Raw genomic sequence first — 15,712 nt, 5'->3', positions numbered from 1 at the left:
GACTTGGTCTTTAACCATGAGCACTTGCTTACAATTCATGACCCACATGGATTGTCCTGGCTTTGGTTGGGACAGAGCTGAATTTCTTCTCAGTGCCTGGTATGATGCTATGTTGTGGCTTTAGGAGGAAAACAATGCTGATAACATTTCAATGCTTTAGCTGTTGCTGCAGTGCTGTATAAATAGAAAGTGTTATCCTCATAAAGAAAATGAGCTTTTTATCGATTTGCCTAACAGTGGGGAAGAAGTCAAACAACTAGTACAGAGTGCTAATGGTATAAAACAATAGTAATAAAGTATTTCTCTTGATCAGGCAATAAGAAGTCAAGGGATTTGATTTTTCTTTCATTCTTTATGTTGCCTTTTCATGTGCAGTATCTTTCTGCTAAATCATAACTTTGAAAAACTTATATTAATAGATTCTTCTTTTTTTAAACTCTTGATCAATACCAAACAATCCCTGTACATCCTAGATGTTGATCTGTGCATTAATAATAATTATTTCCTTTAGAAGTCATTTATAAATGCGTAATTGAAACTCCTTTTTCCAGCGATATTACAGATTGCCTTCCAATAATATCACTGATATTAAGTGTATAAAAATTCTGTAAAAATTATGAGGCAAATTATACAAATCATAGATTAATAAAGAACACTCCTCCTACCCACCTCAGATGTATATGTATATGCATGTATATGCATGTGTAAAAATAAATAAAACAAATCAATAATACAATATGTACAGAAACTAGATGAAGTAAAAATAAATATTATTCACTTTTTTTTTCTTCCAAAAAGCAGTGACATTTTTGAACATTAGTAGGTCTGATAGAATTACTCAGCTTTACTGAAAATAATGATACCACCATATCATATGAAGGTATTGGCACACCTTCTTTGTTCTTCTCTGCTGTTATTTACTTCTTCAGAACAGAATGTATTTTGTAAGATAAATGTAATATATGTCAATTAGACAGAAGTAAAATATTCTAAAACCTTACCAATAATTGCTGGTGCTCATTTATTGGTCAAGGAAGGAGAGGAAGAACAAAGGAAGTAATAAAGCTACAGGTATCTGCTATAAATTGCAACACAATATCAATGATTCCATAAATGTCTGTCTGCATCTAGATAATATAGATGGAATAGACTGCAAAATATTTCTGTTTCCCTTAGTTGAATTTGAGCTGTTTTGAGTAATGTATGAGCATACTCAAAAGAATTCAAAACAGTTAAATACTGTGAGTCAGAAGGCTATAATAGATCACTGGGGAGAGACAAAGACATTGTTTTTTCTGTGATATTTTTCAAGTTACATACTCACAAGTTTAAAGCCTTATTACTTCAAGTCCACATTGTGGAGGTTTTTCTGTTGTTTGTTTGTTTGTTTGTTTGTTTGTTTGTTTGTTTGCTGTTGCTGTTAACCATCTTTCATTACAAAGAAATCATGACATATTTTTTACCTCTTTACCTCTTACCAGAAAAATACTGACGCTAATTCTAGTGAAAAAATAAGCAGAAGATCCTTTACTAGAGGTCAAAACACCCAAATCAAGATCTATTCCTAAAAATTGAGCCTTTTTAATTTTATTTTTTTTTAGGTAAGTAATAAAATTCTCCTGGTCTTATTTTTTTCTTCTATTTTCTCATATAATTTTCACAGTATGATTTTAAAGTTTAATACACCCAGGATCAAGAAGGCTTATAATGAACCTGTCAAAGGAATTGCTTGTGATTTACTTGTAAAGATATTATTTCCTGAGATTGTGGTTCTTTCTTCAGGTAGTTCTTCCTGAGATGCTACAGAACCCTGAAAATGGATGTTAACAGTTTTGAATAACACCCAGTGGTAGCTGCTGTCCTCAAACGCTGGATGAAATGCCCGAGTAAAATTAGGTCTAAATCAACTTCATCTTGCAAAGAAAAAGAATTTTTTTTTTCTGACTTAATTCTTTTCTTCTAATATAATTAAGCCTTGTGGTGTATAAATGCATCTTTCTATTTGATAATATGCTTTTATTAAGTTTAACAGCTATTATTTTGAAGGCTATTAGCTTTTAGCTGGTTTTGTTGGGAACTCATTAAAATGGTAGTTTTAAAGTGTTGAGCTGACCAACCTCTGTATTCCACAATGAATTTTACATAGGCAGGCATTCAGCCAGTGTGTGTAAGGAATTATTTTCTCACTGTCTCTTTCAGCGCAGCAATTCGGACAGCAGGCTGTCCAGAGGGTTTCCTGCGGTGTGCTAATGGCCTCTTTAGGGAGAAAGATAATGGGGAGATGATCTGACTTAGTGCCACTGTCCCTAACATTTGTAAATCCTGGGTTATACTCAGTAGGTGACTGAACATGGCCCTTTGTCCTTGATAGCTAGCAGAAAAGATCCCTCTCTGCCTTTCTTGCCTCAAAATGAAAAAAAAATAATAATAATAAAAAAATCCACACTACATTTTTCTGTGGTACTTTCCTCTACTGAACACACTGCATGCCAAGCCAGATTCTTTCTGCTGGTTCCTGCTTTTTTTCTGTAAATAATGGGACACTGCACCTATTCTCTCTTTTTCTTTAAGAGTTTCTGCAGTATGACCACAGCTGCGATCAGTTCTAGATCTAAACAGCCCTTCCCCTCAGGAAGAGTCAAATTAGACCCATATAACACAGGCTAGTACAATCAGAAGGGAAGACTTATCTTCAGTAATGCAATTAACTTGTTTCCATATTTAAACTATATAAGTACTCCTATTAATGTATGCCTTAAAAACTAATTTTTGAAAGTCATAATACATGCTACTTTGTGAATTTAGATATTAATTATTCAGGTATTTTTATATTTTGTCATGTAATTCCTTATATAAACTTATTTTACTCCTTACAAGCTTGGTGTGCAGTGTTTATGCAATCAGATATTGAGAAACATAAATGACATCTCTTCTTTGGGATGGATTGGAATTTTATTTTTATATTTCGTCCACAAGTCAAAATCAGTAGATTTAGTCCAGTTTTAACTGATCACAGTATAGCTCCAAATGCACTGTCAACACTACATTTCTTCATGTAATATGTTTCCCGTTATATTTTTTTTTGTTCATTATTTCATGAAAACTGTTTTTACCATTTTTTTTTCTTTTTGGAAAATCACTACTACTGAAAATAAATGACTGTCTAGTAATCCATCCTCTAGATACCAACCAAATCAAAGCAATTCAATGACTACATGACTGCACTGTAACTATACAGCGTAACTATCTCTGACTAATCCTAGTGTGACTCTGGCATAATACCTAGTTCAACTGAAAGTGAGGCCTTCTATTTATTTCCATGGAAGCTACAACAGATACAAACAGCACAATAAGACTATTTCACAGGGCAAATTCTCAGCTACAAAGCATCGTTAACGCAGTCGTCACCCCAGCTATGCATTTTTGCCAATGACAAACATATCCTGTGTGCTGTGTTTGAAAAAACCTACATGACTGTCTGGTATGTGGTTTGTATTTCCCACCAGTTTTGCCACTGCTGAAATGCACCCTCCACTGCCTCACTGTCTTGGTATGGCTGAAACTTAGAACTAGGTGTGGTAGCAGTGTTTTCAGGTGATGTCATGTACCACATTCCATGTTAAAAATCATAATGTATTGATTCTGCAATGAAAATTACTCTGGTAGTTATGTATACATTAGCTTTCCATGTTGCTTGTCAAGATCCAGGAAAGCCACAACATTAATTATAATGTATCAATCCTTGCTGAGTGAAATATTTCTAAAGGATGTGCTCTTTGCTTACTTTTCTAAGAAATATCAAAGGTTTGTCAAGCACTGACATAAAACATACAAACCTATCTGGACATTAATGTTTAAGCTTCTGGCAAGGTTATGTTCTTTCTTTACAGGGGCTTTAACAGATCCTTCAGTTCAGACAAAACATCAAACACTTCCTAAACACTGAACCAACTCTGCAAAGGTCAGAACATGCCTGAGACTGTTTAGAAAATGCTTTAGAGTTTCTAGGACAGTCAGGAGGAAAATCGTTGTGCAGAATCTAAAACATCTTCTCAAAAATAGTTTTGTAGGTTTTTTTTTTTTTTTTTTCTAAAAAGTAATAATGAAATTCTGTTTCTCAGACACATTTGTGCAAAATCAAATCACATCACTAAAACTGTGACTCTAAAGGACATTATCAAAATTTGTCATGATGTTGTAATTTTTCAGATGGGAGTTTTTGTCATTTGGATACAACATCTAAAAACTGCAGTGAAAAAAAAAGTAGTCTTCTTAAAATATATTATGAATAAATCTTCTTTTATGGGCAACATAATCTAAAGAAACTGCACCATTCATTCTGTTATAGACTTCTATTTTTTAAATGTCGAGTCAGCATCCATGATGTCAATGTTATAAGTCAGTACTAAGAAAATACTTGATTTCTTTGTTTTCTGTAAGAATGGAAATGCATTTATTCTATAGTAGCACTGGACTAAAGCAGTACAAATAATAGAAACAATTTACTGGTTTTGCCAAATTTGGACACTTTTTAAGTGTTAAAATCCAAAAGGAAAATTCCACACCTTACTTCTTTGCAGCTGTGACCAGAGAAGAAAGCCTTCCTTATTCATTGGCTCCAACTGACAGAAAGCCAGCCTTAGACTTAGTGCTCATTTTCATATTCTACCTTGCTTTTTGGTCTGGCTTGTGTGTTAAGTTTTAAGCAAGTTATATAAATGTAAAAGTAACATCTAAGGATGAAAAACATCCCATAGTTATGATTGTTATGTGGCTGTAAATGGGGCTGTACCTGCATGTACATCCAATGTCTTCAAGACTTTGTTTTCTTGAGTGGTCCAGAAGGAGACCAAGCAGTCTCTCCATAGATAAACTGAAACAACAGGCTGACATGAGACCATGTGATTGCTCACATGCCCTCATAAATACATATTTGGTTAATTGGTGCATGGTCTCTCCAGGTCCAGAAATTTGGGAAGTTCGAAAGGTTTCTCCAGACAACTTGTCCTGCGTCTAGACAAATTCCTGTGAATTAAGATCTTGTTTGAAATTTCACCATTCCAATGACTTTCTCTGAAATTTCTACCATAGAACTGGCCAAAATGTACACGGCATAAATAATCAAAGAAACATGAAAAAGAATAGTTACAAGGGGCAATCTTCTGTATATAGTTAAGGTAGTTAGGAAGTATTCTATAAATAATTTAGGATAATCAGAAGCAGTGAATCATGCATATGCGGCAGTGGTCATATAGGACCACAAACCAGTAGGGTATTCAACAAAAAAGCAGTTCAGAATAGCTCACTGGCTCACGATGACAGCACTGTTGCACAGAGAACACTTGTAACAGAGATTTCCATCATTACCTAGATAGAAATCAATCCTTCTCTTTGAGAGAACTAATTCCTTGTGTATTACTTTATGCAAAGATACTACTCTATTGCAGAAGTATTGGAAAATAATCGCAATCATAAAAAATCTGTCTGTGAGTGTCCTAGATTTCATCTTTTTTGTTTAGTTTATTTGGGGATTTCTTTGGTCTTTTATTTAGGCAATTGAAATAAGACATTCTTCGTTGGGCTAAATTTGTTTCCTCTTTCCCTTTTCCAGACGAAGATAGTTGACAAGTCTGTCTCACTTATAATATCATCTTTAGTAAGAAAAAAGCATTTATTGATTCACATGGACTGGCACGTCTGCTTCCATCCAGCTGCCCATCCAAAATTTTATATCAATTTCCACATTGTGATGGAACTGTAGTTACTTTTTCTTCTTTTTCTCTAGTGGGAGCATTTGCCATTAAGAGCTGCGGTCAGCTTTTCTTTAATACTTTACAAAGCTAAATAGTTACTGAAAAATCTTATTGTAGGTAATTGGAATAATAACAGAAAAAAACTTATTTTTTTTTCCCCTGACAATTATTTCCATAAGACCAGGTCGTGCTTTCTGAAATTACTGCTTACCACTGTAAATAACAAAATACATTGTTTACAACATTCAGCTTCTTAAGTTATCAAAGACAAATGGAATTTCTTAGGCACCAACAACTATATTTAATTTCAGAGACCAGTGAACTGTCTGGTAGCCTATCCATCAGGAAAGACATTAGTTCTTATAGGTCATGCAGAATAAATGTAAAAATTTTTGGTGATTCTATTATTCTAAGATTCTATGATACTATGGTCTTGTGGAAGTTGTACAAAGTGAAGAGATTAATTATAGCAGAGATTTGGAAGTGTTTACTCTTCAAAGTGTAATCTGCATCTTTCCACTGAAAAGCTAGGAGAAATTCCAGTATTTTATTACTGCCAATCAGGAATTTTTCAAGTTGTAGAAGAGCAGATTAGCAATCTTCTGTCAAAATTACAGATGGTCACCACTGTTCCTGTGAAGGACACTGCAGCAGAATAAGAGGGATAATTTTATTTGGGGCAAAGAACTTACTGTACCTTCGGCATATGGGATAGTAGAAGGTCTCATCAGTTTAACCCTGGAAAAAAACCCTGAACCACAAATGTGCAGTGCAACATATTGTTAAAAAAAAAATACAAATCAGATCATTGACTCAGCCAAGGATCTAGAAAAAAATAAGCAGGAGAAATGAATGTGAGATAAAACAAAACTGCTGTATGTTTTTAGCAACTAACTCCTACACTTGCAATGCTGTTTGTGATGTAATATAATTATGGGTAGAGCAAAATGTGGAAGATACCTGCTAGTAAAATTGTCAGACATCACAAGAGGCTAACTTTATTAAACTACACTTTATTTGATGATCCTTGTTGTTCCTTCAGGATATTCTACAATTCCATAATTCCGTGATGTGCACTGTTTCATGTAAACATTATTTCAAGAAACTGGGCGTACTAACATTTTCTTGGTTTTGTTTTGTTCATTTATTTTTTTCTTTTTGGAGAGTAGCATCAAAGAAGATTCTTGGGGGAATGGAAGAAGAGCAAGTCTTAAGAAGTGAATATTTGAAGGGAGCATATAAATAGGAGGGCAAAGGACTATTTGTGAGGGTGGATAGTGATAGGACAAGGGGGAATGGTTTTAAACTGCAACAGGGGAGGTTTAGGTTACATATTAGGAGGAAGTACTTTTCACATAGAGGGTGGTGAAGCACTGGAACAGGCTGCCCAAGGAGGTTGTGGATTCCCCATCCCTAGAGACATTCAAGGCCAGGCTGGATGTGGCTCTGGGCAGCCTGGTCTGGTGCACGTAGCAGGGGGGTTGAAACTAGATGATCATTCTGGTCCTTTTCAACCCAGGCCATTCTATGATTCTGTGAAGAGTGGAAAAATATGTTTTGTGAAAAATAAAGAAGTTTTAAAGAACTGCAAAAAATTGAGACTTCTAGTTAAAGGTGTACAAAATACATCTCTGTGTTTAAATGGGGGCCAGTCATGATATTTCTTACAGGTTTATAATGCGAGGTTAGTTCAACAGCATTATTTTGGGTTGTTAAGATTCTTTTGTTATTTGTTCAGTTCTTCTAATACTCCTAGAGGTTGAACGGTGGTCAGTTCCAATTATTTAGTATTTATCACATTTAATTATCTCATAGAAATCAGTAGTTTATTTCAATAACACATTTTACTTGGAATCTACAATAAGGAGATAATCATTTGTCTTATCAGATCCATACCACACCTAATAATGAAACTCAAATTTTAAACCATAAATTCTTCTCAAAGTCAGTAAAACCTTAATTTAGTCATTCCTGCTCCCTATCACCCTTGATTATTTAGGCTATTAAATTACTACAGAAATCTCAAGAGAAGACATAATGCAGATTGTAGCTTTTCCTTTCACCTTTGTACCATGGCCTTTCTCAGAACATTCACACCTGTTAACTGGGGCATTCCTAAGAGGCAAAAGAACGGCATCTAATTTATGTCAGAGTTTCTGCAGCAGAGCAGAAGTAAAACTTGCAGGATCATTGCCTTAATCTCATTACTTTCTTAGATACTCATGTGCCTTCTGTAAATGAATATGCATTCACTTAATATGTAATAAATCCTCATCATTTTACTGTTATTAATTAAAGGTTTATTTTCTTAATTAAGCTTGAGTTTTACTTATATAATTTTCAAGTTTTGCTGAACACCTCAGAGCAATCTTTTACATTTATTTTATCTTGTTCCTGTGAACCTAAATAAGAGAAGAATTTAATGCTTTGGACACGCATTTTGAACCAAGTAAGGGAAGTCTTATTACATGGAAGACAAGCATGTGCAATAGAGACAATGAGATTAAGAGGTCCCAGGCATGCTAGAACATTCAGAATGAACTTCTCGTAATAACTATCCTTCCTGAGAGTGAATATTTCATCTGAATGTAAGTTGCACCTAGCTACCATATGTCAGAAAGACTGAAAAATCAGGATGTAAATACCCTGGTAAATTTTAGTAGTTTAAGGATACACGTAACTGAAGTTGACTTTTTTCCAAAATATTAGTCAAAAATCTAGAATAATTTCAGAGAATCATACTTAGGGAATTCACAACAAATCACAGAATCACAGAATTGTAGGGGTTGGAAGGGACCTCTAGAGATCATCGAGACCAACCCCCCTGCCAAAGCAGGTTCCCTACACCAGGTCGCACAGGTAGGCGTGCAGGCGAGACTTGAATATCTTCAGAGAAGGAGACTCCATAACCTCCCTGGGCAGCCTGTTCTAGTGCTCCGTCACCCTCACCGTGAAGAAGTTCTTACGCACATTCGTGTGAAACTTCCTATGCTGCAGCTTATGTCCGTTTCCCCTCATCCTGTCTCCACATACCACTGAAAAGAGACTGGCCTCACCACTGTGGCCGCCACACCTCAGATATTTATAAACCTGGATCAGGTCCCCTCTCAGTCGTCTTTTCTCAAGGCTAAACAGACCCAGTTCACTTAGCCTTTCTTCATAGGGGAGATGCTCCAGGCTCTTCACCATCTTTGTGGCCCTCCGCTGGACTCTTTCCAAGAGATCCCTGTCTTTTTTGTACTGGGGAGCCCAGAACTGGACACAGTACTCCAGATGAGGCCTTACCAAGGCAGAGTAGAGGGGGAGGATTACCTCCCTCGACCTGCTGGCCACACTCTTCTTAATGCACCCCAGAATGCCATTGGCCTTTTTGGCCACGAAGGCACACTGCTGGCTCATAGCCAACCTGTCGTCCACCAGGACGCCCAGGTCCCTCTCTGCAGAGCTCCTCTCCAGCAGCTCATCCCCCAGCCTGTATTGGTGCATGCAATTCTTCCTCCCTAGGTGTAAGACCCTACACTTGCTTTTGTTGAACCTCATCCGGTTTCTTACTGCCCAGCTCTCCAGCCTGTCCAGGTCTCGCTGAATGGCAGCACAGCCTTCAGGCATGTCAGCCAATCCTCCCAACTTCATATCATCAGCATAGGACCCAGCATAGACCCCCAGAGGATACTACTGGCTACAGGTCTCCAGCCAGACTCTGCACCATCAACAACGACCCCAATGAGGCTGCTTTACCCAGGTTACTGGCTTTTAGAAAACTTTTTTGGAAAAGTCATATCTCCTCAAGTTAAAAATCAAAGCCTTAGTAAACAGAAGAACTTCTGAAGACAGAAACAAATTTTCTTCTAATTTTCTTTTGGCCTACTCCAACTCAGAGCATGGAATTTTATCTTGTTTTGTTTTAATTTATTTTATTATTATTTTAATTATTTTATTCTTTAATTATTTTATTATTGAAAGCTGATTCACAGCTTTGTGAACAGTAGTTCACAGAGTTTCCAGGATGCTGATCTGAGAGTAGACATGCATCTTTCCAGTACTGCTAATAACAACTTTGGGGACTCAAGTTGAATAAATATGGTATTAAAGAGGAAAAAAAAAATGCAGAGAAAAAAGTAAGCGTTGATGTGAATATGGATTTCAAACGCGAGTAAGGCAGGAAGTTTCACTGGGGCTTTAGATGGTACTATTTGTAAAACATGCTTTCTCTAGCTCAGGAAATCCATGAAAAGCTGACTACCAGATATACAAAAAAAAAAAAGAAGAGTCATTTTAATAATCCTTTTATTGTGCTTTTCTAAAGCCCTTTGGCTTTAGCCCTTGCTCCAGCTCTGCTTGGCTCATTGCAGTGTGGTGGTAAAGGGAAGGAGTATTCCCACTACTTGTGTCCAGCCATCTGCTCACCCTGCACATCCCTCAGGACAAAATGGGATTGTAATTTAAGAGATGTTGAAGAATTTGTATCCAAAAGAGCATAGTTCTGGTCACAGCATTTCCTACAAATTACTGCTCTTCTGATTAAATTCTGTGAACCTGCAAATCATTGCTTTTGATCCTGTTCTTGTTCCAATCTCCATAAAAGCTAACTGTTTACTTCTGCTGTCAGGTACCTCAGCAGGACAAACAGCAGCACTCTGCATGGAACAAAAGGTTTATCATTGCTAATAACCTGTCAAGCGTCAATTTAATATTACAAAATGATATTTATTCTCTCAGTATATGTTTTTAGAAAAAGGCTAGAATATTGCACAAAAATCGTTAATATTGTAACATTAAGCACTTGAAAGTTAAATGTAAGATTTTTGTCTCCTGTATTATCTCAACTCAGATGCTTACTGCATATTCATCTTGAATCTGTCTTAGCTGTTAGATAGCAATATGCTGTTCTCCCATGTATAATTCAGCACACTGGCTGGATGGCATTTAGTTAGCAAACAGCTGTTCAGTTTTTTTGTTTCAGCCTTTTGCAGTGTGCTGTTCCATGCTTTATTTACTGCACACTCTTCAATCCCTCTGTGCACTCAGAATTATTCACTCACTGGGATTTTGAGTAACGCTTATCATTACATAGTATTTAAATGCTTCACATTTATTAAGAGTTTTCACAACATCCCTGTGAGATTAAGGGATAGTATTCATTGTCTCATTGGTACAGATGGGGACAGATAATTTAAGATAAAAACAAAGACTTGTCCCTGAGGCACTTTGCATATGATTTCACAAAATACTCTTTTTTTTTTTTAATAGCATTTTACACTTACAAAGCAAACTGCCACTCTCCTCAGTAGGGAATTCTAAGCATTTTTATTTAATTTATGACAGATATAAAAACGAGGACCTTTTTTCTGTCCATCTATGATAAATATTTAAAATATATTGCTCAGCACTACAAAGGAACTTTTGACAGTGTTAGGAAAATATTCTGATTTGCAAGTTCAAGGTATCTTAGCAAATTTTCCTTTTAAGAAGCTGCTTTTCCCTTATTACACAAGCTTACTTTCTAAAAATATCCTTTCCTTAAACAGATACATATTTGTCTCCAAGCACTTTCGAGTTCTCACAAAAAAAGGAGGCAATTATTTATTTTTTTTGTTTATTTACAGATAAACACAATGATAACATTAAATTGTATCTGTAGGAGAATCTTAATTCCTGAATTTCCGTGTCAATTCAGGTGCTTAAAGTATTAATTTAGGATTATTTCATTTTATTTTGTACATGTGATATTTTATATGTCTATACAAAGATAAATTTGCAGTTATTTTAGCTAGAAACAAAGGAGACCAGATTTAAGCTGGAAAAGTTTGCTTGTATTATGGATGAGTTTGTGCTATTTAATCTATGAAAGATTTCAAGGTTAAAAGGCAAATTCAACTTCTTAAAAGTCAGTCACAGGGGATATTGCTGCATGAATTCACTACATGAATTTCAACATACAGGATTTTTTCCCCAGTGAACACACCTGCCTGCATAGAGAAAGACAACAGTGTTTCAGTAACCTGTGGAAGAATAAGGGGGCCACCACAGCTTCTGGATCACAGAATCATAGGTGCTGAAAGGGACCTCAGTTGATCACCTAGTCCAAGCCCCTGCTATAGCAGGTTCCCTATGATTGCTTACACAGGAAAGTGTCCAGGTGAGTTTGGATTATTTCCAGAGAAGGATACTCCACAACATCTTTGGGCAGGCTGGTCCGGTTCTCTGCCATTCTCAAAGTAAAGAAGCAAATGCACAGTAATTCTCAGTCAATAAGAAAAAGACTTGTAGAGGTGCTCTGGCACTCTTGCAATTAGAACAGATTTCTCAGATCTGTTTACTTGTTCAGCAGCCTGCTGACCTGTACAGTAGATTAACTCCTTACAGGACCTATCCACCCCAGTTTCTTGCTATCCCTAGCTCTCGACTAACAAAGTATCCTTGTTTTAAGCTTAGCTTGGCATGCATTGCATTATTGTCTACTGTTGTTAAGTATATAGCTGCAGCACTAAGGGGTAGTGCAGAACTCTACCAGCTGGCCAACCATGGTAATATGAATAATTCTGTATTAAACAGATAATCTGAAATTAATATTAATTTACCTTAACATATTTTCTTTGGGATTAGTAAACAATACACAGAAGTGCTCATGACACCAAGCTGAGTGGTGGAGTTGACACAATAGAAGAAAGGGATGCCATCCAGAGGGATCTTGATATGCTTGAAAAGAGGACCCATGACAACTTAATGAGGTTCAACAAGGCCAAGCGTAGGGTGCTGCACTTGGGTCAGACCAATCCCAAATATGTATACAGACTGGGTAAAGAACTCACCAAAAGCAGCCCTGAGAGAAGAACTTGGGGTCTGTCCAACAGTAGCCTGGGCTGCATCAAAAGAGAAGTGACGAACACAGAGAGGGAGCGGATTGTTCCCCTACATTCCACTCTCATGAGGTCCCATCTGAAGTACCGCATCCAGGGCTGGGGCTGCTAGAACAAGAAAGTTGTAGAACAGTTAGAACAGATCTAAGGGAGGGCCTTGAAGATAATCAGAGAACTGGGCACTTTCTGTATGAAGCAAGGTTGAGGGAGTTGGTCTTGTTTAGCTTGGAAGAGATAAGACTTTGGGAAGAACACATTGCAGCCTTCCAGTATTTAAAGGGAGATTAGAAAAAAGAGGGAAAAATATCTTTTTACATGGGTAGATACAGGACAAGGGGGAATGGTTTCAAACAAAGAGAAGATTTAGATTAGATATTAGGAGGAAATTTCTCATAGTGTGATGAGGCACTAGAATATGTTGCCTCAGGATACTGTGGATACTCTCTTGCTGGAGATACTCAAGCCCAAGTTGGATGGGGCCCTGGGTCTAGGCCTGATCTAGCATTCAGCAGCTCTTCCCATGGTAAGGGTTTGGAACTGGATGTTCTTTAAGGTCTCTTCCATCCAAACTCATCCTATGATTTTATGATTAATGTTGTATGTGATCTTACTAGAAGATTAAACAAGATGTTTCTTTTCTTTCTTCGCTGATGATTATTAAAACCTTTAAAATAATATTATTTGCTGTGCAATCCAGTGGCTGATTGAAGAACTTGGTATTAGCTGTTTACATAGTATGCAGTGTTTCAGTTCCTCATACTGAAACAAAATAGATTCTGCTTGGCATGCACTAGAAGTGTTTGAATTCTGTTCTAGTAGTTTCCCCCATTCTGTTAGTCAAGACAGAGAGCATTGTGTTAGCAAACTTTTCAAAAATTGCTGGTTATAGAAATTTAAAATGTAAGACATAACATAACTTTAGTTCCTAGATGGTTTAGACTTTGTTTTCATCTATAAACTTACTGGGCTGAACTAGCACCTAGGCATTAATTTGCCTAGAATACAATGAGATATTCTCTCTGTAGGTTTATGAGCACAAGAAAATCAACCATAGACATGATAATATAAAATATATGAGAGGTAGAATGAGGAGTCACAAGAGGAGAATCCAGCACTGCAGGAAGCCAGCTACTTCCCTCACAAAAAAACTTAAATTCATTTCCAGAATTAAGTACAGGAAGCTTGTGTAAGAGGAAGATGTTGGTCTTTAAATTTATTTAGTTTTAAATAATCATATTTTATAGGAAAGAGTTTTAATCTCTATTTTTCAAGACCAGAAATTGGGGTGGAAATATCGTCCACTTTCTAGAGTTTTAGTATCCTTGTTGGTGTCTCAGACCTTTTTGATTCTTTCACTTGTATCTTCTTATGGCTGCTAAGACACGCTTTGACAGACATCCCTAAATTGTGTGTACTTCAGTATATAATAGTATTAATTAGGAAGTTTAGGTCATATGCTTTCATTTTCCAAAACAAAAAACTAAAAAATGAAAAAAGCAAACCAAACACTTAAGTACAAGAAACAAATAGTTATAGTTATATTATATATATTATAAATATGCATAATATATATTATCATATATTACATATATTGTATGCATAATATATAATTATTATATATTATATATATAAAATGGCAAAGAGATTTATATGGGAAATATACACTTAAGGTCAAAGCCTTTTTTTTTTTTTTGTCTTCTAAGTTTAATCCTGTTGAGAAATGAAAGCAGCTAACCAAAAGACATTTCAGGAACATCACATAACAAGTAATTTAAGGTATTTATTTTGAGAAATTGGAATACATGCTTACATTTGGAAAAAGAGAAGAAACTGATAATAAACAGTCCAAAAAGAAGAGCGGACAAAATTTCCCAAATAGAGAAAGATAAGTGGGATTATCCAGTAGAAGAACAGGTTTACTAGTGTTACCAGAAGTTAGTTGTAGCAGAGATTAAATGAGGGCATGCTAAAATGTAAGAATACTTCAATACTGCGTTTATCCTTTCTGAGACTAGTACACATAGGAGGCAGTTGCTACATGTGTTGCAGCAAGTGACTATATCATTGTACTTAAATATCAGAATCACCCCATTAAGTGTTCATATTGCATGTCTCTATGTAAGTATTGTCACGGATAATGACTAACCTCAATTATAATTGCCATAGTTAGAGTAGTGTTGCTTTGCAGATCATACAGTCTATTTCAAGATAAAATAAAGTGAATATAGATCTACTACTGCAGTTACAGCAACCAGAAAACTACACATATTCAGTGGAAGAAAGGTAGTGGAGAATAAGTTGGCCCATCAGCCTTGTTCCTACTGAAGCCCTTCTGTTTCCCAGCAGATCAGGTGCCATCAACTTTTCTACAGCACAGCATGATGCAACACCTGCAATTACTACAAGGTATCATATCTCATATCTCCCTAGTCTCATCAAGTTGTAATCAAGTGTTCATACTCAGTATATATAAATAAAACCTCTTTTCTTGTTGGAATTTTATGTTTGTGCTTTTGTTAGCATAGGTAACTCATTTACTCATATATCCACCCATCCACTTTGGGTCACCACTGTTGCCCAACTCTTTCATTTCTACATTAGCTCTCTTGAATTTGGGCTCTCTAAAACCACCTGACATTACTCACGCTTACCATGAGTAACTGTAGTTCATTTCATCCATTCAAAGCTTTCTTCAGTTCTCAGCAGTGAGTACAGTTTTGTATCTCTCAAGAAGGTATAATCTAAGTAAACGTATATTTAGCATGTTATTTTTTCCCCCCTCAGTTTCCTTCTGATGCTTTCTAGATCACTGCTTATCCAATTAATATTTATATTTCTATCTGTGCCGAAGTACACTTCAAATTAAATGGTGTCTATTTTATTGTATACTCAGTATCACATTGATTCGTTAAATATTTCTTTATTTTCAGAGACAGCGTAGCCACCCTTAAAAAGGAGCACAAATTTAGATACATATTTGTCATTTTCACTATAGAAAACTACAACAACAGCAGTTTTGAGTATTTAAAATGGTATACTTTGTTTTGCTTGCATAACATCACCAAATTTCAGGCAGATAAACTTTCATAGTTATTTACT

The sequence above is a fragment of the Meleagris gallopavo genome, chromosome 3 (assembly GCF_000146605.3).
Source record: "Meleagris gallopavo isolate NT-WF06-2002-E0010 breed Aviagen turkey brand Nicholas breeding stock chromosome 3, Turkey_5.1, whole genome shotgun sequence".
Lineage (NCBI taxonomy): Eukaryota > Metazoa > Chordata > Aves > Galliformes > Phasianidae > Meleagris > Meleagris gallopavo.
The sequence above is the reverse complement of the archived record's forward strand: the minus strand, read 5'-3'. Positions refer to the sequence as shown.